At 34.2% G+C, this 26,408-nt stretch overlaps 2 protein-coding genes across 12 annotated transcripts in view; one reads left to right on the top strand and one right to left on the bottom strand.

Moving 5' to 3' along the window:
- Positions 1-18,878, bottom strand: part of LOC127845440 (uncharacterized) — a 59,372-nt gene extending 40,494 nt beyond the window's left edge. Inside the window, exon 1 of the mRNA XM_052376340.1 lies at positions 18,743-18,878. The gene's annotated coding sequence lies outside the window, so the exon portion shown is untranslated. The remainder of the gene's footprint in view (positions 1-18,742) is intronic.
- LOC127845441 (ankyrin repeat domain-containing protein 27-like) overlaps positions 1-26,408 on the top strand; it is a 339,366-nt gene that overhangs the window by 253,053 nt on the left and 59,905 nt on the right. The window lies entirely within an intron of this gene.

The raw sequence follows: 26,408 nt of genomic DNA, 5'->3' as shown, positions 1-26,408 counted from the left end.
GGAAATAACGATTTCGGCATGTATGTCCGACTGCCAACCAGTCTCTAAGGGCTCTAACCCCCCCACCGCCCATGCGCATTACAATACCATGCCTCGCTTGTTGTCGTTATCCGCTTCCCGTTTTAATTAATCAAAAATGTAAAGTGCACATTTTTCAATGTTTAAAGGTCCAAAACAATAGCTTGTTTCCGTCTATGAACTAACACGCATTTGTAGATTATATACGCACCTATCACGCTGATACGGTCACGTGTCGCGTCTTAATGTGTCACGTACACGTTAGCATTCACCAAATTTTGTATTATTAGGATCTAGTTCATGCATAGTAACCAGGTGTCAGAGGCAAAACATTTAAGACTAGCACGCTAGTATCATGCCTCTGAATTCGTCAGATTTAAATAACCATTTTATTAATTTAGCGTTCCTGTATTCATTGTTTAACGTACAGCGCTCATTTTTTGGTTTTTAAAAAACCCACATAGTTTCCTCGACATTATAATATAAAGATCTTTAAAAGCATCCAAAAACCAAATCTGCTATTATAGTCATGTCTCAATGTCTTAGTATGTCTACCTGCGCGTGATTATGCATCCGAATTGTAATGCGTAGGTCTTTAAGTGCTTTTATCTACCACTCTTGGCCAAGGGATATTGTTTTGACGTTGTCCGTCCGACCTTAGATCCGTCCTTCCGTCCGACGGAAACCCTTATGTGTCCGGAGCTATATCTCGGAAATGCTTTGGCCGAGTAGAATGTACATTTGTTTGAGTATATATATGGGTAAGAGGATATTGAAAGTAAATGACGACGCAATCCATTTACAAAAGATGGAGTAGATGATAATATAAAGAAGCGAAACTCCATCTGTTGGAACAGTATTGCATTCTCATTTTATACAATTAGTTGTTCCTTTATTTAAGACATGTGACCGATTGCCAAAACAGTTCGAAACAGCACAAAACAAAATAACATACACATAGAATAATAAAACTGGGGTCATCGCCTTGGAACGGGCTATGCAAATCATTGGGGGTTTAAACCGGTTTTAGAGCGCTCAACCTCACACTTGGCCAAGCAATATTCATGATACATGTAAGTGTAAATAAAATATAACCTCATAGCATTACAACTCATATTAAACAATACGAAAAGGGAATTAAAACGCATTAACTTTAATTACCATTTAATTACTCTATGGTTGGAAGGAGACCAGAAAAACAGAGTTACAACTTTTTGAGGATCGATGAAAAGAAATTACGACAACAACTTAAACAAAATATGACAATTAAAAAAACTAGAAAGCGAAAATAGAAACCATTGTATAAGCGTACATGTTGAAGTTATAGAAGGAAGTTTTTCACATAGCAAACATTTTTACTTGTACGCAATTGCGTTTAAACACATTGTTTGGTCAACTGCAGCGACATTATTAGCCCTTTCCAGAGAATGTGTTTACAATTGAATGACTCAAATAAGATGGTCTATGATCCGTCTTCGCATCGCTTTTCAAAAGATGGAATGAGTGAGCATGCGTAAAGTTTGATCGCTTTCGAAAGCGTTACCGAGGAATTACAATACAATACAATACGTTATTCACCTGATGCAAATAAATGAAAAGGGCTAAACTCTCGTGGGAAACCGTTGAGGCAAAAACGACAAATAGGTTTTTTGCGGAACACATTTGGTAACCCTTCAATTACTTTCACGTTAGGATTTACATAAGTGTTGTCCTGAGTTTAAATTTCGTACGCGGATCATAACTCCCTTCGTATAAAACATATTTAAGAAATAATTCGTGTACGTTATAGTTTGTTGTCGAATTGCCCACGGCAGAAAGTTTAAATGCGGAGGGATTAAATCACGAGTGCGATGCACGAGTGATTTGAAACCATTCATCTAAACTTCCGGCCGTGGGTAATAACTATAATGTACACAATGTATCTTATTTTCCTTGCGTACTATTGTATGTGAAGTTCCGCCCATAAAAATAACTTTTGTCTGTTATGTCGATCAGATCTCCGCCCTAAATAACTTTCACGTGACTTTCATTCATAAAATACCGGATTATTACGCTGGTGGAAAATGTATTGGCATGTTTTGTTAAGTTACAGCGCGTGCTTTCAGCGTATAAGCTCCGCCCATAATTGTTGTAGAATAACTCATAGACGATTTTATATGAAATTTGGCACGTGCCGTGTTAGAATCAAGTATAACTTTGAGACTCATAGAAGGAAAACATCGAAAGCCAGTGCCGAATACAAGGACACCAACGCTTTAATGTATTTACAGAATTATTGCACTTTGTTTATTGGCTGTATAGTCCATTGCTCATGTGCAACATAACTCGGCAAGGACTTGTTTTTAAAGACATGCCTTGTAAAAGATCAACAACTCCCGTGCCACTTGTTTACATAGTTATAATATTGTGTTCATGTATGGGGCATATTCATCAAACTGAAGAAATTTAATATATTTTTTTGAAATATTTGTATTTGTTAGAGCTTGTAAATTGAGGTAAGACAACGAAAAGTTCATATCAGTAGAAGAAATGTGCTATTCGTAAGTCTTCTGATTTTCACTAAATACAAACAACATGAATGTTTGCCAAAATTTTAATTTCCAGATCACAAGTTTTGCTTATAACAACAATTCGGGGGCATTCGGCGTCTACATTGAAATCAAATCAGTATGTAAACAGTTTAATAAGTAAAGCCTTACTTTTAGAAAAAAACACATACAGAATCCACTCGAAAATAAAAATAATCTTAAACATGTGTCATTTAAGAATGTTTAAAGATAAACGAGATGCTTTATGGTTGCTCTTGTGTTAAAGAACACGAATGTTAAAACACCGGATACATCTGCAGGAAGGAAACCCTCACCACATTCGTTTTTGTAGATACACAAGTGTTTACAATAAATATTAGAGATTATTCTACTGGTAATAAGGTTCTTTATACTGAGGGTGTTTGAGGTAATTATTTGATGAAAATATTTATATGTTGAATTGTCAAACTATACATTATTAATGCAGCAAGCTAAAACTGGTGTGCATTAATAATACGCTTGAACTATGATTTGTTACACGACATATTATGTGCAGGCATTTAACGACCAATATAAATTTCAACTACACTGATCTATAGCAAAAATAATGCATGTATATCTGCAAAGAACAAAACCATGCCCAAACTATCGAATTGAGTTGTTTTTTTAGACATTATATTCCCCAACTGCAAACGGACACTCTAAAACTGTGAACTTCATTGTGAATATGATTCGGGAAGGGTTATTGAACTGTTCATAAACACTGACAATAAAAAATGTAGTGACTTTACGCGTGTGGTGTAACAAGGGCTGTCAATGAGAATCAAAGATTGCATCTACATAGTAAGATATAAAGGTGTACATAAAAATAGTGGGGTCACATCCTTTATTTGAACTGCAAATAAGTATGTACATTTAACATGTATCGTCAATTTGCCAAGATACGAAGAAGTAGCAATTTTCCGAATGAATGACCAATCGCTAATAGCCATTGAGGCTCACAATGACGTCATAAATAGTTTATGTTCTTTTAGATGTGAGTGTCTGTGTGTCAGCCAGTTCATATGTTAATGATCAATGTAACCTTAATTATTTGAAGTACCCTTGCCGCTGGGAAATATGTATATACACATATATTTATTGTATTATTCAGTTTCAACTACACTGGCAAGTATCTGCCGTCCCATTATGCTAAGATCACTATTATAAATTTGTTGACATTCAAGTACTTCCGTATAAAATTTTGAAGACGTGTTATAAGTCCGCGTTAAAAAGCAAAGCACTTTTATTAAATAACTATACTGGCTTTAAGTTTTGTATTATTCTTTTTTAATTATGGGCGGATATGAAACAACGTATACTATTAAATTTACAAGATTCCATGCGCTACTTGTACAGTGCGCCTGCACTGTACAGCAGCATTTACTTATCACTTAGTTATTTTGAATATATTCATAGTTTCATAGTCCCTATTCCTGTTCTAACTGTCAAATTGTTTAATGTTTTTAATTTAAAACTTTCAAACTATAATGGGAAAAAATAACAAAACTGTGCCTTTTGTCAATGAATAAAGACAGCCCTCGTATATGTAATGCTATCTGAAAATAAGAGTGATTCCAATCATTGAAAGCGCCACAAGTGTATTTACTCTTGTTAATAGTCGGTTTGCAATAATACATTGTAGTGGGTTTACAAGATAAACAATGTAGGTACTAGTATTTGATCACGTTCTTGTTTCGTTTCCTTAATATAGACAGCACTTAATCTTTAAACCAAAACCATGTTGTCAAATAATTATACAATTATAAGAAACTTTAGTTTAAGAAACATAATACTATCCGTTACAAAAATGTATATTGATAAAATTATATCATGCACTAAATATATTAAGATATATAATTGAACAATCGTGACAATCGGACGTCGGTAAATCCCGTTTAAAGAATAAATAGTTAATTGCATTTAGCATTACCATCAGCTCACCTAGATCTATCTTTAGTTGTGTTGTCTTTTGTATTACACTGTGTGAATTTAGGTAATAGTTATCAGTTAAGTTATGCTGATAACCATTATGAAACGTGTTAACAAAAATCATGAATCCTCTTTCGAACAATTTACCCTAAATGCATTAGTTTACTTAAATGACTTATATTTAATTGTTAATGGATTGTGTGTTCATTATATTTCTAACACGGGTTAAAGTCAGTCAATAATATAGGTTACACGGCTCCTTACTTACGCCATACGGTGTTTAACATGGTAGATTGATCTATAACGGACGAGGACGTAGCTCCGGCCCAATATAAATGTACTTCCCTGTATCACTCCGTACCATGGCCTGTAAGAGGCAGTGTAAAGATTGTTTTTCAAAGTATCAACATAAATATCAGGAGAACAATTAAAAATGATAATTTAATGACCTACTCTGTATTGACTTCCGTGCCGTTATTTAATGTATGCTGATCTAATATGAAAAGCTACTGACCTTATATAGAGAAATGCATAGTCAGAATGTGGCATGTAAAACTTCCGGCGCTTAATTTAGCGTGAAGGAAATCATAATTACCTTATAAGCCCTATATACAGCATCAGCTAATTATTTAATCAAATTAACAGCGTATTTTTAAGTAAAGGTTCACTTTGATAATTATAGCTTATAAACATGACCACGAATTATTGGTGTGATGTTGGAAAAATAACATATTACAACGATCATTACAAGTAACTTTGTTTAAAACCATTCATTAAAATGAAAATTATTACAGCAACGGGCCTTGTTGTGTAAAGATGACATTGGTTATCCTGGCAAACGTTTAATGATTGGCACAGGGTAACAGGGGAGTAAACACTAATAAAACTTGCAAGGAGTCGGTTACACCACATTATACTTATATTTCTTATTCGCTTTTTATCTAAAACTTAATATGAATCTTTGGATTTTGCAAAAATAATCACAATTGTAGAATGCATGTCGAAGCCATATAGTGTATTTAATGCAAAATGCAATCAATATTGTATATTGTAGCACATACCATATACTGTGGCACTTTATTATGTTGTCATTTCATCTTTTTTAAATTTCTATACATTTGTATACATACCAAAAATATCTTAAAACGCGATTAACGGTTGGACAAATGCACTTTTCATTTCCTTTTATACCAAATCCTATGGTTTACTTTTTTATACAATACATCTATATGTGGTCGTTGCCTAGTCTTTGCACAAGCGGTTGTGTCGTTTGAAAGTTGAAAAATGGCAGAATTCGATACTTGATATCCGAGTTACACCAAAAAGGGTAGTATATTTACCAAAAGGCTTGGACTTGTTTGCGCTTGTGAAAACCATCTGTTGAATTTCTGTTTCAACACCGACTCATCTATATACTTGTTAAGACTGTTATTCAAAAATTATTTTATTTGAAGATTTTTTTTTCAAATTGAACAAGATAGACAATTAACGTATATCATATCTTAGTACCTTGGTAATGAAAAGCCTTTGCATTTGCTAACCATTTTGACACCAGTCCGTTATAAATGCACTGACAACGTATTTTTTTCATTCAAAAACAATCATATCGGTACCAAAAGTCAATATCCGTGTAGTAGAACTACCCGAGCATATGCTTACCATTTGCTATCTAGTCCAGTAAACCTGTTGTGAAAGCTAGCTTGTCTAGGCTTATTCTTACAATGTGGGGACCAGTCCAGTACTCAAGCATGCCAAAGGTACCTGCCTGAGCTTATGCTAGCCATGTGTGGTTATGAGACGATTAATCGGTTAGCAAACGCAAACCTGTTGGATAGTATGCTTAACATATGGGCACCTGTCAAACAGCGGAGTAGGTATGTTGTTCCAGTCTGAACCTTTGCTAAATATGTTGGAAGCTGTACCTGGGAGTGGAAACGTGCCATAATGAGCTTATGCTCTCAAGGTGGGTACAGGTGGATACTAGTTCTGTACGGGAGTAGTATCAATGTTAATGCCTTAGCCACTGCTAACCAATATTTCAGCACCTGGATATTTACAATGAACCAGCAATCGGTTTATCGAATGCATCTACTTTTTTACTTTTCCTTACGATATATATATGTCGTTGGCTTCTCATCGACTATTTAATAATCCCTTACACTATATATTTTTGACTTATCATATGATAATTGCCCGTGTTCAGTATATGCTGAATTCGGTATAAGAGTGGTGCTGATGGACCTCACAAAGATACAAAAACAAAAATTGTAATGGCCCCTGGAACAGCTAGTTTCAAATACGAGTTACTACAAATACTGAAGTAATCTACCTTCTTTGTTTACTCCTCGTGACTTTAATATTCATACCGTACATTAAACATGTGAACATGTCGAAATTGGGGTTATGAGTGCTTGCACATTGTTTTCATAGATTTTACTAAGTATTAAAAGTTGTGAACATATTATTAGTCAGAAAAAATATTGTTTTACATTTCACATTGAAAGTTGTTATTATTTCATATTTTAGTTTAACCAAAATATTGTGTTAACGAATGAAACAAGTTTACAGGTGCAAGATTGGCAGACTTGTCAAATAAATATATTACAGTTTATTAATAAAGGCAACGTGAGTATATAGGTTTGATCACATAATTTGCTGACATTCTTTCTGTAAACATATGGCTGTATCTACATGCGCACAAAAGGCAACCAAAACAACTATCAATTTGACCTTTACTGCACACACCACCGATCATGCACAGAATCGGAAATTATCTCTTTCAGTTAAGGCGACGTATACCAATACTTGCGTGATTGAATACTTCAGAGCATTGTAGATATTTCGATTACTTTAAAGTATCGTTTACTTTTCATTATGGAAACCGGATTCGCAAAAAAACAATGATGGCGTTATCAGAAACTAATATGTTGTTTCGTATGCTTCAGTGTACATGTAGTGTACATATATATGCCCCTCTTCGAAGAAGAGAGGGTATACTGTTATGCATATGTTGGTCGGTCCGTCGGTCCGTCCGTCCACCAAATTGTTTCCGGACGATAACTCAAGAACGCTTAGGCCTGGGATCAGGAGAATTCACAGGTACATTGATCATGACAGGCTGATGGCCCCTATTGTTTTTCAGGTCACTAGGTAAAAAGTCAAGGTCACAGTTACTCGAAATTGTAAAATGGTTTCCGGATGATAACTCAAGAACGCTTAAGCCTGTGATCAGGAAAGTTCATAGCGACATTGGTCATGACTGACAGAAAACCCATATTGATTATTAGTACTCTAGGTCAAAGGTCAATGTCAAAGTGACTTGAAACAGTAAAATGGTGTCCGGATGATAACTCACGAATGCTTAGGGTTATGATCAGGTCAGTTCATGGAGACATTGATCATGACCGACTGATGACACCTGTTCATGTATGGTAAAAGAAAAGATCATAGGGACGTTGGTCATGACCGGCAGATGACACCTATTGATTATCAGGTCACTAGGTCAAAGTTCAAGGTCACAGTGATTCGGAGCAGTAAAATGGTTTCTGGATGATAACTCAAGAACGCATAAGCCTGGTATAATGAAAGTTCATAAGGACATTTGTCATGACTGGCAGATGAACCATATTGACTTTCAGGTCACTAGACCAAAGTTCAAGGTCACAGTGACTCGAAACACTCAAATGAATCCGGATAATTACTCACGAACACTTAAGCCTTGGAACAGGAATGTTCATTGGGACATTGGTCATGACTGTTATATGGCGCCTATTGATTTTCAGGACTCAACGTAAAATGTCAAGGTCACAGTGACTCGAAACAGTAAAATGGTGTCCGGATGATAACGAATGCCTAGGGTTAGGATCAAGAAAGTTCATGGGGACATTGGCCATGACCGACGGATGACCTGTATTGATTTTCATGACTCTAGATCAAAGTTGAGGGTCACAGTGACCTGAAGCAGTAAAATGGTTTCCGGATGATAACTCAAGATCTGCTTTTGTAAATTTAAATTTAAATATTTCTTTTTTAAATTAACAATCATACTCTAACGTATATACACAATGGCTGCCACTACAACTGACAGCCAATTGGGGGGGGGGGGCATGCGTGTTTTATAAACAGTCCTTGTTTAACAAGGTGAAATTGTATGTCTGTTTTTCAGAAACTGGCATTGGAATAAAGATTCGTTTTTTTTCTAAACGTTTATATTATCAATTAAGCTTCGACTAAATTTTCGTTTTCATAAGGTCGCTTCCGACGGCATGGATTTAAACATCACGGGGAAAGATTGTCATTGATTTATACGTCAAACGGCTATGAAACAATGGTATAAGTCATTTATCAAACATATCATTATACAAACTTATTGATATTAAAGCTTCAGAAAGACTGCGCAATTCATACGCACTTGTTTTTCAAAATCAACCACCATTTTTCAAATATCAGCTTTATCACGCGAGCTTCAAGGGTGACTGTGTGACATTGAGACACCAAACAGCTTGTGCACGGACCTTGAGACATTTAACATGTATGTATTGCGTTGTGATATTTAACTTAGTGTCCTATTTTCATGAAAGTAACTCGTGATAACATAACATATTAATTCAAAGAGTCACTAAAGCAATCACCGGCACACGATATCAAGTGAAAGCAGACAGTATTTACAACATAGTTCGATCACACATACTCGATAATTGGCTAAACATAGAAATACCATTTAAATGACCGATTTAAGTATTGACAGTTCATATAATTACCACCGTTACTTTGATAGACACTCCAATGATCATACATGAAAAAAGAGCTACTTACATTGCAACTAAAGTTTCTCAAATGATTCCAAAACTTCCATCATTGCCACAATAACATAAATGAAAAGTGCATTTGGTTAAAATACCGCGCTGACTCCAACTAAAGCGATATTTCTATACTATCTATACATATTGAGATTTCAAAAGTATCAAGTGCCCATCGCCACAAACCTATTTATAGAATATAACCACATGCATGCTGAAGTCGACCATCCATGGTGTTATAATATATAGGATAATGTAGTGTGACGTTACCTCCCGGGGTTTACATTTTTCTTTATAAGTGACTCTTTTCTAAGACATACCATTTTCTTTAACATAATTCAAATAACCGACCGGTTGATATTGTCTATATTAGTTCATCAAATTGCACGAAGTTTAATATAACGAATAGTATAGTACTTTAATATTGTTTGAACGTCCGAAAGATCGCATACCAAAAAATCTTTTAGTTAATTTTAGTTGAGTATATTGCGTTGGTCTTTATGAAACATAAATATGTAGAGTCTAGCATTAACCCTCCGGAATGAATTAGGACGTTTAATAGATTCAAGTATTTCAATGAAGCGGTATGCCTGCACACTTCAACCTCTATATTAAAACCCAGGCCCGAAACGGGATGAGTCTTACAGGCACCCACAATGAGGTTTACTTGCAATCGGTCGCTACCAGGGGATTGCTTCCACATACATAGCAATTCACTAGGAATAACACACACGGCATCTATGTACGTCTCCATGTGACTAACTTAGATTAACACCGTGTCCATAACTATGTCAAACGGTAGGATATATGTGTAAACCACGTTGCTCCCGAGGCATTACTTGTTTGGGTGTTTAGAAAGGAACCAATATTAAAGCATACCCATTTACAGAAAATAACGCACGCAGCACACATGAACGTTCCTCCGACTCGAATACTAATTAAACCCCGGGCCCGACACTAAGTTATTGCAATCGGTAGCCGACAGGAGAAATGCATGCACCAGTTTTCCAATTGTTCTAAGTCTTGTTTGTCAGAAAGTGGCCATTAAATGTGCACACCCATTCGCTGCACAGGACTCACTATGTTCGTGGAATTTTGGGTGACCATCATATTGTATAATTAATATTTTGTTGTATCAATATTAAGTCAAATTTAGTGAAATTATTTAATATATTAGAGGTAATAACTTAAGCTTTTAATAAGTAACTAGAACACCACAAAATAGATGTACTTTACACATTTATACTGAAATCCATTGCGGGATAATGAATACGGGAAGGTATACTCAAAGTGTAATTTCTTGAGACAGAAACGGTAAAATCTCCTGATATCCATGTAGTTCATAGGAAATGTTTTCTAAATAAATATGTACAATATATGCATTACATCTAAATACACATGACACTACAAAACGTATTTACAGTTTCTTGTCACTACACAATTTTTGTCATTTCTTCCATGTTATCCAGATGGGTGCACATATTATTGGAGATCAAAGGCAAACTTTCATATTAAGTATTGTTTTCATGCTATGTCTACTAGCACAATCCAGTTAAGTACGTTTGTTAATGTTATTGTCAAAATGTATGTATATCCCATTCACAAAAACAAACATTTGAGATAGAGGATCAGTCCATACAAAACTTCCAAACAGGTCAAGGTGTAAGTGTATCCAAACAAGTATAACACGTGTATTGATTTGTAAAAAGATATAAAAAAATGCAATAGGTTGTGATATACAAAGTGCACATATCGTTGACTTTCAGTATTTTAATGTAAGTTATATTAATTACGTGCTGTCAAAATTCAGCAAGTGCGCGTGACAATTAATTCGATTATTTCGCCCTGATGTATTGAATATGTTGTCCGACTTACGATCGGAAACGCACGCTTCAATGTTTAAATTAGCCTTAGGCTTTCAATGCATTCGAGCTCAAACAAATACGTTTAAATTGAACGATTTTGCTTGTTTTACTTTTTACGTACAATGCAAACGTTCCAAATCTTTGCTGATTAATAAAAGTTGTTCAATAGTTAGTTTTGTCCCCCCAGAAACACATACATTTTAATTCTGTTTCTTTGGTACAGGGCAATGATCCAAATTTTGATCTTATAGATGACCGTGTGCGTGTGCATGTTTTTGGAAATTACTCGTAGCTCCGTAGTTGCTGCATACGCTTAAGGACAAATCTGAACTTGGTGTTCGTGATTGTGTTAACAACAATTTATGTGTTGATGATGGTTAAACGTCACAGTCGTATGTAGAAAGGGTAAAGAGTTTGTTAAAAATGCCTCAAATTTGTAAACTTAAAATCACATACAGCTGCACAGGTAGGTATCCAGAAATTTTGATATGCTAAAGCAGTTTCTTGGAAAAGGTATCAAGTCTGCTGACATTGGTAGACACATTTGTAGAAAACTGACGTGTTCAACTTAGGTTAGTGTAAGTTGGTACATATTTTAATGAGAATATATCTTCATATTTTCAAAAATCAAATCTACCAATTACCAGACATGGGATTGGTACTTCAGTATACAACGTTATTGATCAACCAACATTTTAATACACGATTTGTTTTGCTTGGAAGCGTCTTTCTGCGTATATGGTTACTTGTGATAAATCTTGGGACGATTCCATTGACCCTGATATTGACTTAAGGTTTTTAACTTGGGGGAACTCACTGGATGACCTTAGTATGATTACAATACCCATACTCTATTTGGAGTTTTTCACAAACTGCTTGAAACGCCTGTAGTTACTATTATTAGTAATTGTAGACAGCTCATCCCAAAGTAGCGTTTTAGTAGGCATATGTGAAGGTTTTAAAATGTGTAAGGTTTGTATTAGAGAAGTCGAAACTGGTCCCTATCAGCGGCGGACTTAACATTCCTTTACGATGCTGTTTTGGAAATAAAATTAGCAGATACTGTCACTGATAAGTCTCGTGACTCTGTTTCAAAACTTACCTTTTATAATAAAAGTAGAAACAATTGTTTTTGGATATATTAATCATCAGTGTAAATATAGTAAAGTGATTGAGGGTCCCATATTTTGTAAAGGAAATTGTGATTGATACACCAAATTTTTTCCCCCTTTTGAATCAAGATTATGACATCGAGGTTGGATCTGAAGCAATAATTTTTCCTTTAAATGTACTATAAACTTTAAAGAAAAATAAACCTTTGTATATGTTCTCTTGTTGGATTTGTTTAGTTGCTGAGATAAATGTTATCAAACATGTTTCTGTTTCCTGTCTTAGAAAGTTGTCCTGCAAGAGATGGCATATTTGCGAGTGGAGCAAGTTAGTTCTATACAGAGAGGAGACTGATTTTTTTTATATTGAGACAACTGCTATAGGAAGTTGATGGTATGGAAATGGAACATATACAGAACAATAAACTTCTCGACAAAGGCATGTCCATTGTGTAATGGAACCATGTGTTAAGTGATGGCTTATTAAGAGAAGGTTTGGGCAAAAGTGACCTTTATGGTAGAGAAAAACATCGTAATATACTTCCTAGTAAACATCTTGTTTCAAAGCTGATTCTTAGTCAGTGTCACCACAGTGTACAACGCTTGGGTAGACAATTTACAGAGGATGCAATGCAAGCAAATAGTTATTGCTTGCTTTATTGGTTATTAACGTGTTATTTTATGCATGGTTAACAATGGCAAGCGAAGTGTACATTAATTTCTTAAACCACGGTTTTACAGTTAACTATATAGTTACGAGACTTTGAACCCGGGTTCAAAGTGCCGTTTTCACATTAATTCCTTAAACGCGGGTCCAATAACTTTGAACCGCGGTTCAAAGTGTGTCTAACAAAAGATACAAATCTGTTATCTGAGACAACCAATCAGCGGAGCTTAAACCACAATTTGAAGGTAAATACCGCGACTTCATTGGTCATCTCTTAACTATAGGGTTAAGAGGCTTTGAACTGCGGTTCAAAGTCTTAAAGCGGGTATATACGATTTTTATATGTGCTGAATCGTAAAATATTGATACAAATATGTTATAATAACACACAATATGCAAGAAAAATGATACATTTAAGACGAATTTTATAAAATACAGCAAATACAAATTAGCGCCCCGAGCCGATTGTGACGAAGATAATTCGTAATTATTTTCCTACAATAACCGATGCATTCGTCTTTTTAGTAAGTGTTCATGTGTCGTATGAATCGATATCGCTGCAGGAATTTCAAATGAACCGTTAAACTAAATTTAGATTCACATCGTACATGCATGATATACATGCTGGTGAATTCGGCTGTACAGCCTTTTTCGATTTCAGAATTAAATATCTGGCTTATTTAGCATTTTTCGACACATGTTCTTCTTAACTTTTATTTTAGTTTATATTGAAATATATGTATAATAAGTTTTTTACATATTTTATATTAATCAATAAATATTTGACAAGATCGTATATACCCGCTTTAAACTTGGGTTAACAAGCGCAGAATGCACATTAATTATCAAACTGTTGAATATACAGTAAAATGAAAGTATTGACCCACTATGCTTACAAAGGTGACGATAAACCAAAAGTTAGTGCAATAGAACCTAATTTCAATGGGTTTTATGCGGTGCGAGTGTTCACAAAACAACGGTTGACCTTAACAATGGCATGGGGTGATGATGGGCAAAAATTAACAATCTCGTCGAATAACATTTCTCGAGATTTCATTAGTTCTCTCTTAACTATAGGGTAAAGAGACTTTGAACTGCGGTTCAAAGTCTTAGACTGCGGTTCAAAGTCTTAAACTGGGGTTAAGACGCGCGGAATGCACATTAATTATTTAACAGTTAACTATAGGGTTAAGATACTTTGAACCCGAGTTCAAAGTGCCGTGTGCACATTTATTCCTTAAACCCGAGCACAAGAGTTTGAACCGCGGCTCAAAGTGTGTCTAAAAATAGATACAAATCTCTTATCTACATAATTCAGAGACAACCAATTATCGGAGCTTAAACCACAATTAGAAGGCAAATGTCACGATCTCATTGGTCGTTTTTAACTATAGAGTTAAGAGACTTTGAACCGCGGTTCAAAGTCTTGAACGTTCAAAGTCTTGAACCCGGGTTTAATTAATTTGCAAACGGTACTTTGAACCCGGGTTTAAAGTCTCTTAACTATATAGTTAACTGTTAAACCGTGGTTTAAGACAATAATGTGCACTTCGCTTGCCATAGTTAAGAATATTATGTACATCATGCAAGAAGCTAAGGGGACAGTTCGAATGTACAAAATATTACTGGTGTATAGCTTGTTTGCAATGCGTGCATTACGAAACACATTTTGATCACCGGATTATTAAAACACACGTTTGTAGTATGTTTTATATTTTAATGATACTTTTTAATTTACGTGTACTTTTGCGCCGTTTCACTTGACATTTTTTCTTCAAGTGTCCGTAAACGTAATACTTAATATATCTTTGACTTACGAGCTCATTTTATGGTAACGGAACTTTGTTTAATAAGAGCGTTTCGGTGCATTAATTCAGGGCAAAACCTGGCTAATATCCATATCCTAATATGTGCGTGCAAATATTGTGTATAAATAAAATATTGAAAATGTGTTTATTTACAAAGTCTGTCCATTTCGTGTTTTAAGGGGCTTTGGCGCGGAACCCGTTTGATTTGAAACTATTTAAAACCAAAATACATTTTTAAGCTTTGGTCAAAGAAGTATTTTAAACTGTGATATTGTTTCTTTAAAGCATTATTAAACAGAATGTCAAGATTATGTGCAAACTAAGTTTAAAATTAAATTTGAATGTACGCATACGCATGATTTACCAATGCAATGCATACCGTTACTGTTAAGATTAACTGAAACAAATTAAGAGGTATGTATCATTATTTTAATACCAATTGCCATGAACCTGAATATATATTTAAATGAAAAATATTCATATTGAAATTATAAAGAATGCAAACGATGCTTATATCCTTGTTTTTTGCACATGTTCTTATAATGTATATGCCCGAAAAAAGAGGAACCGTATAATAAATGTGCAGTATGTGTTATGCATTAGTTCTAAAGCCTATAAATGTTAGGTATACAGTATACGAACGCCAGTATTTGCCGTCTATCTCAGGGTCGAAATAAAGATACACATTTTTTTTAAATAATGTATATTAATCTTAACAACGTTATTGAGTACAAACTCTACTGAACACGTTCACAGTATAACTACAATTCATGCTTTCATTTCTGATGACTTGGAAATGTCTCGATCTCCCAGCGGAGTTGCTATCGCTTACATGAATTTAGTACAACCGTAATTCAAAATATTGTCAACGTTTATGTAAATCTTTGAGTGGTTTTATTAATAAGATCATTCTGAATTATTAGGCTTCTTATAAAGATTTTCAAAATCTATGTAAGAATAGTATATATAAATTATAAAATGATATTCTCACGTTGCTCATTTGTCATGGATGATTGCCTATAGTTATTATGTGCATAATACTATGCGTAGGTTATGTATGCATAATTATTTCCATTACCATAGCTATTATTATGGAAATCAAGTGATAGTTTACATCACATTATTGATGAGATTTATCAATTTAACGAAATCAATAAAATGGTATTTACTCATTTTAAATCTTTTATTGATAAGTAAACAAACTCGAAATAATTTCTCACGACGAGAAAGTATAATATTATTAATAATGTCGAGTCTTGTCAACGTCAAAATGACGTTATTATTTGAAAACCGAATGTGGAAAAGTTTATCTGGAATAAGACACGGTATCTGCATCACGAACAGTTAACGAATTGTAGCATACTTGTTATCCAAACTGGACATAATTTTTCCGTAAGCCTCAATTTAACTTCCACTGTCCTTTAATGATTTAAGTGTATGCAAAAATCTGGATCTAAGCATAACCTCCAATAACAATGTAAAAATGACTTTTAAGCATAAATTTATAAAACGTATACTAACGCCATATTGTTTAAAGATACTTTATGTATTGATATATGTATCTTAATAATAAAAATTTGTATTATATATTATTATTATTATTATTATAATCATTATTATACAAATTATTATAAGTTGTATTATTATTTTTCACTTCTTTATTATTATTTCTATTATTATTATTATTATTATTATTATTATTATTATTATTATTATTATTATTTTTTTTTTTTTTTTATTTTTTATTTTTTTTTTTTATTATTATTATTATTATTTTTAAAAGAAGTAGTAGTAGTAGTAGTAGTAGTAGTAGTATTAGTAGTAGTAGTAGTAGTAGTAGTAGTAGTAGTAGTAGTAGTAGTAGTAGTAGAAGAAGAAGAAGTAGTAGTAGAATAAGAAGTAGTAGTAGTAGTAGTAGTAGAAGTAGTAGTAGTAGTAGTAGTAGTAGTAGTAGAAGTAGTAGTAGTAGTAGTAGTAGTAGTAGTAGTAGTAGTAGTAGTAGTAGTAGTAGTAGTAGTAGTAGTAGTAGTAGTAGAAGTAGCAGAAGATAATGAGTAAATACGGAAACAAAATATGACAATTACGAAAGAATTTAAAACGGTAATGGAAAGCCGTGTATAGGCGTCCATGATTTTGTTCTAGAAGGAAGTTTTGCACATCGCAAACATGTGTACGTAAGCGCGTTGAAAGTGGTATGTGTTAAACAAAAACGCCATTACAACCCACTCACAAAGCACGTGTTAACAATTAAATGACTAATATATTAATGTATATGAACAGTCTTTGCATATTTTTTAAGGTTGAGCGCTCAAGAAGCAATAGCGATGTATTACGTATAAGAAATAAAACACGTTAATTATCGGTTCAAAATTAATGAAAAGCGCTACTATTGCTGAAAACCGTTTGAGCAATAACGACCGTTTTGGCGGAACACAGACGGTGACCATACAGGATTAACTGAACTATTGACCTGAGTTAAAATTTCTTGCGCGAATCATACATCCCTTTATAGTGTTAAAATATTCAAATACACGTTTGAGACTCACATGGAAGGTGTGCAGTATATTATAAGCCAGTGTAGAGTACAAGAACATGAAATCTTTAATATGTATTATAAGAGTTTTGAATTTGTTTATTGTTTGTATAGTCCATTTCTCATGTGCAACATAACTCGGCAATGACATGTTTAAAAGGAATGTCTAGTACAAGACAGCTCTCGTGCAGAGTGTTATTATATTTATTACATTTTTCGCATATGTGCATATTCATCGAATTGACGAAAATATTATAAACTTTTATATTTGCATATTTTGGAGTATTCCCCGATTTTAATTGAAGGAAATCTGCCAATTATTCACAATATGATCAAAAACACCACAAGGCTTTGCTAGAACATAACTATGAATGTAGTGTTCCGAAATACATTTTGTCATTCATAACATTTCTGAGTTTCATTAAATAAAACATCAGGACTGTTTTCCCAAACTTTAAAGGTCAAGTGTCACCTTTTTTCTAACAACAACACGTCGCGGTCATTCGGCGCCAACAGTGACAGCACTTAGATCAATAAATTAAACATTAAGCCAATCTGTTTAAACACTGACAAATCCACTCGCAAATAAATATTATCTACACTATTCATCATTTGAGAGGGTTGTTAACAATTTGCTTTATTGTAGACTGTGTTTAACTTGATGCGAATATTGAAAAAACGGATGCATTTTCAGGAAGAAAACTCTTATAACATTCGCATTTCATTCAAACACGTGTTAACAATATGCGATTGTGTCACACTTGGTATTCATATGCATTTCTTAAATTATTTTTTTTGTTCAATATAAATAATACAATGTAAATATGTGCATAAGCAAGAACATTCGCTTTTCATTCAAACACGTGTTAACAATATGCGATTGTGTCACACTTGGTATTCATATGCATTTCTTAAATTATGCTTTGATTTAAATAAAGATACTTTTAGCTCATCCGAGATATTTATACTACTAACCACAAGATCTTTCATACTGAGGCGTGCATTAAGTAATTACTTGATTAATAGATTCTATTTTAAAGTGTATACAAGTAAAAGTATACATTATTAATAAAGTAATCTAACACTAGCAAACACGAAACTTGAACTATGATTTGAAATTCGACATATAAGGTGCAGACATTTGACAACCAATATACCTTTAAACTCCACTGACATGTAGCAAAAAAATGCATTCATTTCTGCAAAGAACAAAACAATACCCGAAGTATCGCATTGTGTTTCATACTTGGTATATCCCAACTGCAAACGACACTCTATAAATGTTAACTAGACACTAATGAAAAGAATGCGAGCCTTTTAGCCATGTAGTTACACACCGATATATAGCATATTCAAAGCGTAATTCAGGCTCATCGACTGAATTCATTCACAAGAACTGTTTACTGTTTTAATATATATTATTAAACGAATAAAACAAACTCACATATATTTTCGAACTCCCGCACCGCCGACGATTTCTTGACGGCAATACAACGCACTCTCCTCTGTGTAATTACTTCAAAATGGTTTAATATGAACAGAATGAAATACTGATGAACTGTATATAGCACACTCAAAACTGTAGTAATTTAAATTTCCGCCTGTGGTGTAAGAAGGGCTGTCAATCAAAATCGTATATAATTACTACAGAGTCGGACATGCAGCTATTACTAAAATTAAACTGGTGGTGCCACACCTTTAATTTCAACAGTACTTATTATGAAGTAAATTCACTGAAACTACATCGTCCATTTGCTCAGATACGAAGAAGTATTGATCGAGTGACCGCTCGCTAATATCCATTGAAGCTCACACTAATGCCATTAATAGTTTCTGTTATTTTAGATGTGAGTCGGTTTTTCATCCCGTACATATGTTAATGGTCAATGAAACGTTAATGTGTTGAATGTTCTTTGCTGCTGTGAAATGTGTTAATGTTTCCTGTATCAATTGTTACATAATAGTCACTTTCAAAAAAAATTTAACTTTTTCTCTGCCGTACCATTCTGCTGAGCTTACATTTTAAAAGTATAGACATAACAGTGCTTCCCTATAAAAAAAACTTTGAATTCGTTTTAAGTCCGCGTTTAATGTCAAAACACTGCAAAATAGCTATATTTTATGTTTCATGCATTTTATAGTATACTGTTTTAATTATGAGCAATATTAACAACTTATAATATAAACCATACTAGATTGCATGTGCTTCTTGAACGAGTCATGGCCCAACACAGCGTCATTTACATATCGCAAAGTAATGCTTAATTAAACAGTATATCTTAGTTTTTACTTATGTTCCACATTGTAAAAACCTTAGAACCAATATTGCGCAAATTAACAGAGCTGTGCACTTTGTTGACGAATTTGGGACAGCCCTCGTGGTGCATAAACAGCAACCATATTTAAGGAGCGATTGTATTATAATGCATTGAGCGCGTTACAGGGGTGTATATCCGTTTTTACAGCACAATTTAGTCGTTTTGCAATAATACTTTATACACGGTTAGCTCACAAAGTAACACATTTAAGTACTAGTATTTTATCACGTGCTTGTTTCGGTTCCTTTACATTAAAAGCAAGGTGTTTTTAAATCACATATATGTTTTAAATAATTGATATCGATATATGTCCATGATGTATGCCTGTTTGTTAACGATCATGTCATGTTTGCCTATTACATATCTTAGATGAATTCGGTCAATATTACTGCCGTATTTATCTTACTAAAATGTAAACTAATGTTTTGAAAAATGAATCTATGAATTATCATGAAAGGCAAACATGTTAACACTTTACTTATAAGAAAAATTTCAACGTTGATCAGTTTCGTGATATCAACGAGTTGTTCTTCACAGTTAAACAACTTGACATGTGGACAATATCAAGTCTAAGTACATCCCAACCTGACTCTTTTTTTGTCAGATAGGGGGTCATCCGTTTACAAAGTAATTGGAAAATAGCGTACATGGAATCTATAGACATCCTTCTTAAGGTTCATGGGGGGGATAAAATTCATTAAAACTTCGCTTTGGTTTTTCTTCATTGAATGTGGTACAATATGGTCAAACTATATATCATTTTAAAGCTAAAGACGGATAGAATAACATAAACACATTTTTGACAGTCAATATTTGTGTGCTTTATTCATATTTTGGTTTAAAACCAATATATTTTTACACTAATTTACAAAATCTCAATCTAAAGTTAGGAAGGATATGCACTACCTTAAGTGGAATAAATACAAAGCTATATACATATACAAGGTCAAGTTAGCAACATTTCACAGAAAATTATTGTCATAAAACAACAAATGAGTTTTTATTCAACTGCCTTTTTTGGATAAATATCCTAAACAAAGTTCTAAAAATAACTAAAACGCAACTACTTTTTAAAAATCCAGGTATGGTGGATAATAAGAGTCACAATTCTATTTCAAAGGCTTAACAATTGTGTTATTTACCTCTCAACCAAATTGCAAATTTTAAACCATCTCAAATTGAAATAGATTGCAGACGACATTTAAAATTGTAAAGGAATAAAAAGAAATTGGCAAACGATTGATTTTATATTTCTATTCCTTCTACCCATTTTGAAAGCGTGGCCATCGCTGTGATCCGTAGAAAAACGTGCAAAACAAATCGGTCGAAACCACGTGCAGTGGTGAGAAAAACGGGTATGTGTATACACATACCTGAGAAAACACAATACTTATTTTGACAGTTGGGTGGCAACTAGTAAAACAACTTTTAACATTAATCAGCAAGAGATCGCACTAAATAATAGAAATGACCACGTAGAGATATCATCACTTACCTTATTACAAATATTATCTAGCTGAAAATTGTCCCCCACACGTCTTTTTTAGTTTATTTGTATTGTTTTTCTGGAGCCGAAGTGCATCTCACAGACTATCCATCCAACTTCCGTTGTTTTCACTTTCGTTATTAAAAACTCCGTGTAAAAGAATTATTTCTACTTTTAGATTGTTAAAGCGATGTATTATTATATATTATCTATAGAATAGTATACCGTGATGTATTGAACAGAGTTACGTATCGATCTATCAGTCTGTAAGCGTACTATTTTATGCGCAATAATATATGTCGTGTGATTCGACAACGATTGTAAACATTGGTGAAATGCTTCTTACATAGTTATTCTTTTGAGTGTTTATGAGGTCTGATCGTGCAGTTTGCAAACATCAACGGAAAGATTACAATCCAATGCATTTGTCATCGTCAACCGTTTGGAATGTCAATTAGGCGATGAGTGAGTTTTTAGCATGTTTCTTTCTATTTTATTGATTTAAAAATGGCCTCCCCCATGGTGATGAAATGACATGTGTTCGAGTTTTGATATTTCTAGATATGTAAACTTTTTTTACTATTTAAGCGTAACTTGCCCTCGTCAATGTCGATATTATTCACTAGTTATATAATTTTCCGCCGAAATACGTGGAATAAACATGATTCAGATTTTTGAAAATAATGTTTATTTTAGTGTTAAAATCGCTTTGTATTTTGATTGATTTTGTGGATGTTATGATACGTTGATGTACAAAATTGGTAGCAGTTTGAAGGAAAAACATCCTTTAAAGCATTTATGTATACATTTTCAATGTGGCACTCTTCCTTTAGTCAAATTTGAGTTCAATGCTAGGGGTCCCACATTTTTCAAAATGAAGCCTCTACATGAACCTTAACCAATTTAATTACAACCCCGCCCGACATAAGGTCAGCGCTACACACAGCCAAAAGATAATATACGTGCACTAGGTCGGTACCGGAAGATACCTCTTGTTTGTAAGAAAGGGGTCATTATTACGGGCCTGTATGTATTTAAGCCTCACAAGCGAAGAATGGGAGGTATGTATGTACCACGTCGCTACCGAGTTATATTTTGTTTTTTCAGGAAGGAGCCAAGCCAATTGCATACCCATTAAATGGAAATAGCACACGGCATAAAATAAGTGTCTCTGGTGCCCACCCTTATTCAAATCAAGATAAGCATGCTCGTCAGCTCGATTGATGGCCAACGTGAGGTCCCCGTGCACTATGTCGCTTAACCTAAGTTCAACCCGGCCCGGAAATAGGTAATCCAGACATGTTGCCGGGGGGAGTTGAATGCGCACTTGCTTGCTACTGAAGGGGCTCCTAGATGTTCAAAAGGGGGTAATACAGGTACACACCCATTTACAAAGGATAGCGCAAACATCACACGTGTAATGTCCTACGAGGCCAAAATAAATTTAAACCCCGGCCCGACACTAGTTCAGTGCGATCGGAAGCCGACGGGATGTTTGCATGCAACAGTTTGTTACTGTGAAGTAACTCTTGTTTTTGAAGTAAGGGGCCATTACGTTTGCAAACCCATTGACATAAAATGACTCTCTCGGCGCATGCGTACGTTCGCCTGCCTCCCTACCAAAGTGAACTATGCAGCCATAATAGAGTAATCATACAGAAAGTCCTTATCAATCATCTTGAAACGTGAAACAGTTAAAACGACCGTAGGATGAGTCATCAAGTATCGTGTTTGTTGTGAAAGTGTTGCATACCAAACCCAGCAACTCGGCTGCTTGCGTTTATTTCAAGAAACACTCTCGGTATTGTTATCGATTGACATCGCGAATGACTTGATGCAACGCGTTAATCGTTTGGCAAGTAAAAACTGCACTTGTTTCCTTTACATAACACAACTGTGTATTATATGTAGAGCTAAGAGTAGTATTTTGCTTGAAATAATAGTATGCAGTTTGTCCGGTATTGATTTGTTCAACGAGAGTAACACTGTTAACATTATCTGTTGGGGGTTACATAGTCAACGTATATATTTGGTTTATCATCAACCGACAACCCCAAACTCAACTCCTAGTATCATCATATCTTTCAAACTATATTATCTTAATCATCCTCGTTTTAACCCGACTGTTGATATTAATCATTTTTGCTTCATTATTACTAAAACTACAACTGAGACACACACAATTAATTGCACAGTTCGTTAAATACAATTATTTGATCAGGATGATGTCAGCATATCAAATTAGAATTGTTAAGTGCTGTTTAAAGGCATCACAAGCGCGTGAACATGTATGCGATTAAGTGATTGTAGTTATGTTGAGCGTTTTAATAAATATAGAATGTCGATTTCACAGTTCAATGCTTCAAAGTCCCAAACAAGAGGTTGTTTCCGTTCAATGGACTAACCCGGCTGCTTAGAGTATATAAACACGTATCACGCTGATAAAGTCACTTGATATAATCACGTGCCGTCTTACTTTGTCACTTGCACGTAAGCATTTATCAAATTTAGCGCTGTTAGTAACATGTTTATGCATATTTAAAATATTATCATGTATTAAAAACCCGATTTTAAATTAATAAAGACACTAATCGGGCTATTTGACAGTTTTATTTGGGCAATGTATTACATATATATATATATATATATATATATATATATACTGGTTTATGGTGAACTGTAACTCGTAGAGATTGAGTGTAGACATTGCATCGCAATAATAAAGCAATGCGTTCAAATTGCGTATCGTTCTAAAAAGGTCAACAGCGTGTGCATCTACATATGAGTTTTATATTCATCTTGATATAAGTTTTTCGAACCCGTCAGTATAAATCTCAACATTATTATGGGACCTCGTACATTTATGTATAAATACATGTTACTTGATTTATACGAAACAAATAATAGTCGTACACAGTGTTACACAAATAACACATACACAACAAAGACAGGTGATAGAAGAAAAGTCTTTTGATTTAATGTTTAAATAAGTTAATATGCATTTCAAGTCACGAAGCTGTCAAAAATATCGCAAATAATGCGACACTTTGAAGCAGTGGAATAACATAATTTTGGATAGCGTGCGAGGCTTGTAATGATCATCATCTTCCTTTTATTTGTCAAAACACCTCAAAATTACTCACAATTTGCTAAGAATCACTTTTTATTTTCACATTATCTTCACTTTTGGATTACGTTCATTTTAAATTGTTATTTTGCAGGTTTTGATATTAGATTGTGTGTTTTCTATTTTATTTGTATGCATTAATTTATCATAGATGCGTGACGCTGGCTGAATCTAGCTAGGGTTGAACTTCAAATTGCACATACTATAAAAAGTTATCCTTAGCAAATTTTGAATAGCATATGTTTATATAAATGTAAATTTAGCTTAACAAAGTGCAATTTTCATGATCAGGATTGAGACGTATTCACGTTTACGAAATCTCACTTTAAACTCAGTGCACATTGTTGTTTCTCCATTAGTCAAACATAGCAGCAATCGTTGTATATTTCATGCTTAATTCTCTTTTTTCAAGAAGAAATATGTTTACCTTGACGACCATTCTGAGAGAACTGATGCTTTCATGAAGCTGTAATTTCTTGCTTCATGCTGGATGTATGCGCAGATAAACGATATATAGTTAATCATAGTCTGCCTTTAAACCCTTTGCATGCTGGGAAATTTGTCGTCTGCTAAAATGTCGTCTGCTGAATTTCTAAAATTATCATTTTCTTGCATTTTTTTCAAAGAATACTCTCAGAATAGCAAACAGTTTGGATCCTGATGAGACGCCACGTTCTGAGGTTCCAGTACTGAAAGAGTTACACAAAATCAAAATAAACAATACACATTCAAGGAATTTGCAATCGGCCTGAGACGGTCATTGTGATCATTTATTGATGATTTTTAGGCCATATTTCCATGTCTTTCATGTGTTGTTTAAAATAGCCTAAAGTATTAGTTAGTGTGTACCGTACAAATGTGATAGGGTTCCACTTGTCCGCTAGTATATTTTGCTTGACGTTATTTTGCATTTCATCCTCTTGTTAGCTGTTGTTCATGCCCCCGGCAGGATAATATATAGCAGTCTCACTTTTCATCCGTCCGTCTGTCTGTACGTCCGACATTCCGTTTCCGGAGTTACTTTCCTAAACGCTTTCAGAAATTTACATGATTTTCAGGTATTTGCCTTGTTTTAGATATGTGAGTCTTCCTTCATAACTAATAGTTCAAGTTCATCAATTGATTTTTGATGAAGTTGCGTGTCTTGGACTAAGCTTGTTTTTTAAATTAACATTTTCCGGACTTGTTGTCCTAAGTGCTTTTAGATACTAACCTTATTTGTGGTGTGCGATTCTACACACATGACTTAAAGATCAGGTTATAGTTTTGGCCCGATTCATTTTTGTAACTAAGTTACGGGCCTTGAAATTAATAATTTCTCCAAAATAGCACTTCCGGATTGTTTCCGAAACGATTTCAGATACTTATCTGGATATTGGTATGTGATTGTACCTGAAATGGCTTTCAGAGCAAGGCTTGTTGTTCTGGTCCATTGATATTTTGCAAAGTAACGAGCCTCTGAATTGTCTGTTAATTAACAGTTGTCCGACTGTTTCCTAAACACTTCAATGTATGGTTGATTGTCTTTCACAAACACAGTTCATCTTTCATACAACTTTATGTTCTTCGTTCAGCATATTTCTGTAGTGTGTCTACTGATATCTATTCATTGTGTGTGTCTACAACTTGGTGCTGAGTACGTCTTGTCATGTTGAGGTCACTGCTTCTTTCAATTTGATAATTTTCCTTTATTGTAGAGTGTGTTTCGCCTCATGAGATAACCTGTAGATATGAAATGCGCTTGTGTTTAACAATGTAAGTTTTAGTTGTTATATTGGACTATATGAGCCGCGTTCTGGGAAAACTGGGCTTAATGAATTGCGTAAAGCAGAAAGTATCGTCTCAGGATAATCTGGTGTTACACTTTACGAACATGCAATAGACCCAGAACATATTCTTTTTTTATATTATTTCCCTCCATGGTCAGTGTGGCGTGTTGAGAGAGGGACTCTCCAGCTCCTGGATTCCCAAGGGCTGGACGTGGGGCGGGGTTGTGAGTGTCCAAATTGGTCCCAGTTATACACGGGTCGTGACCTTGACATTGGAGACCTAAAGATCGGACCAGATGCAATTACATTTGCACTGACTGACTGAAGGTTTTTTTTAAAGATAAGAAGATTAAATGTTTTACTCTGGTCATGTGGCAGTCCTAACTGATATCGAATTGAAAATAATCGTA

The sequence above is a fragment of the Dreissena polymorpha genome, chromosome 9 (assembly GCF_020536995.1).
Source record: "Dreissena polymorpha isolate Duluth1 chromosome 9, UMN_Dpol_1.0, whole genome shotgun sequence".
NCBI classification, from domain to species: domain Eukaryota; kingdom Metazoa; phylum Mollusca; class Bivalvia; order Myida; family Dreissenidae; genus Dreissena; species Dreissena polymorpha.
The sequence above is the reverse complement of the archived record's forward strand: the minus strand, read 5'-3'. Positions and strand labels throughout refer to the sequence as shown.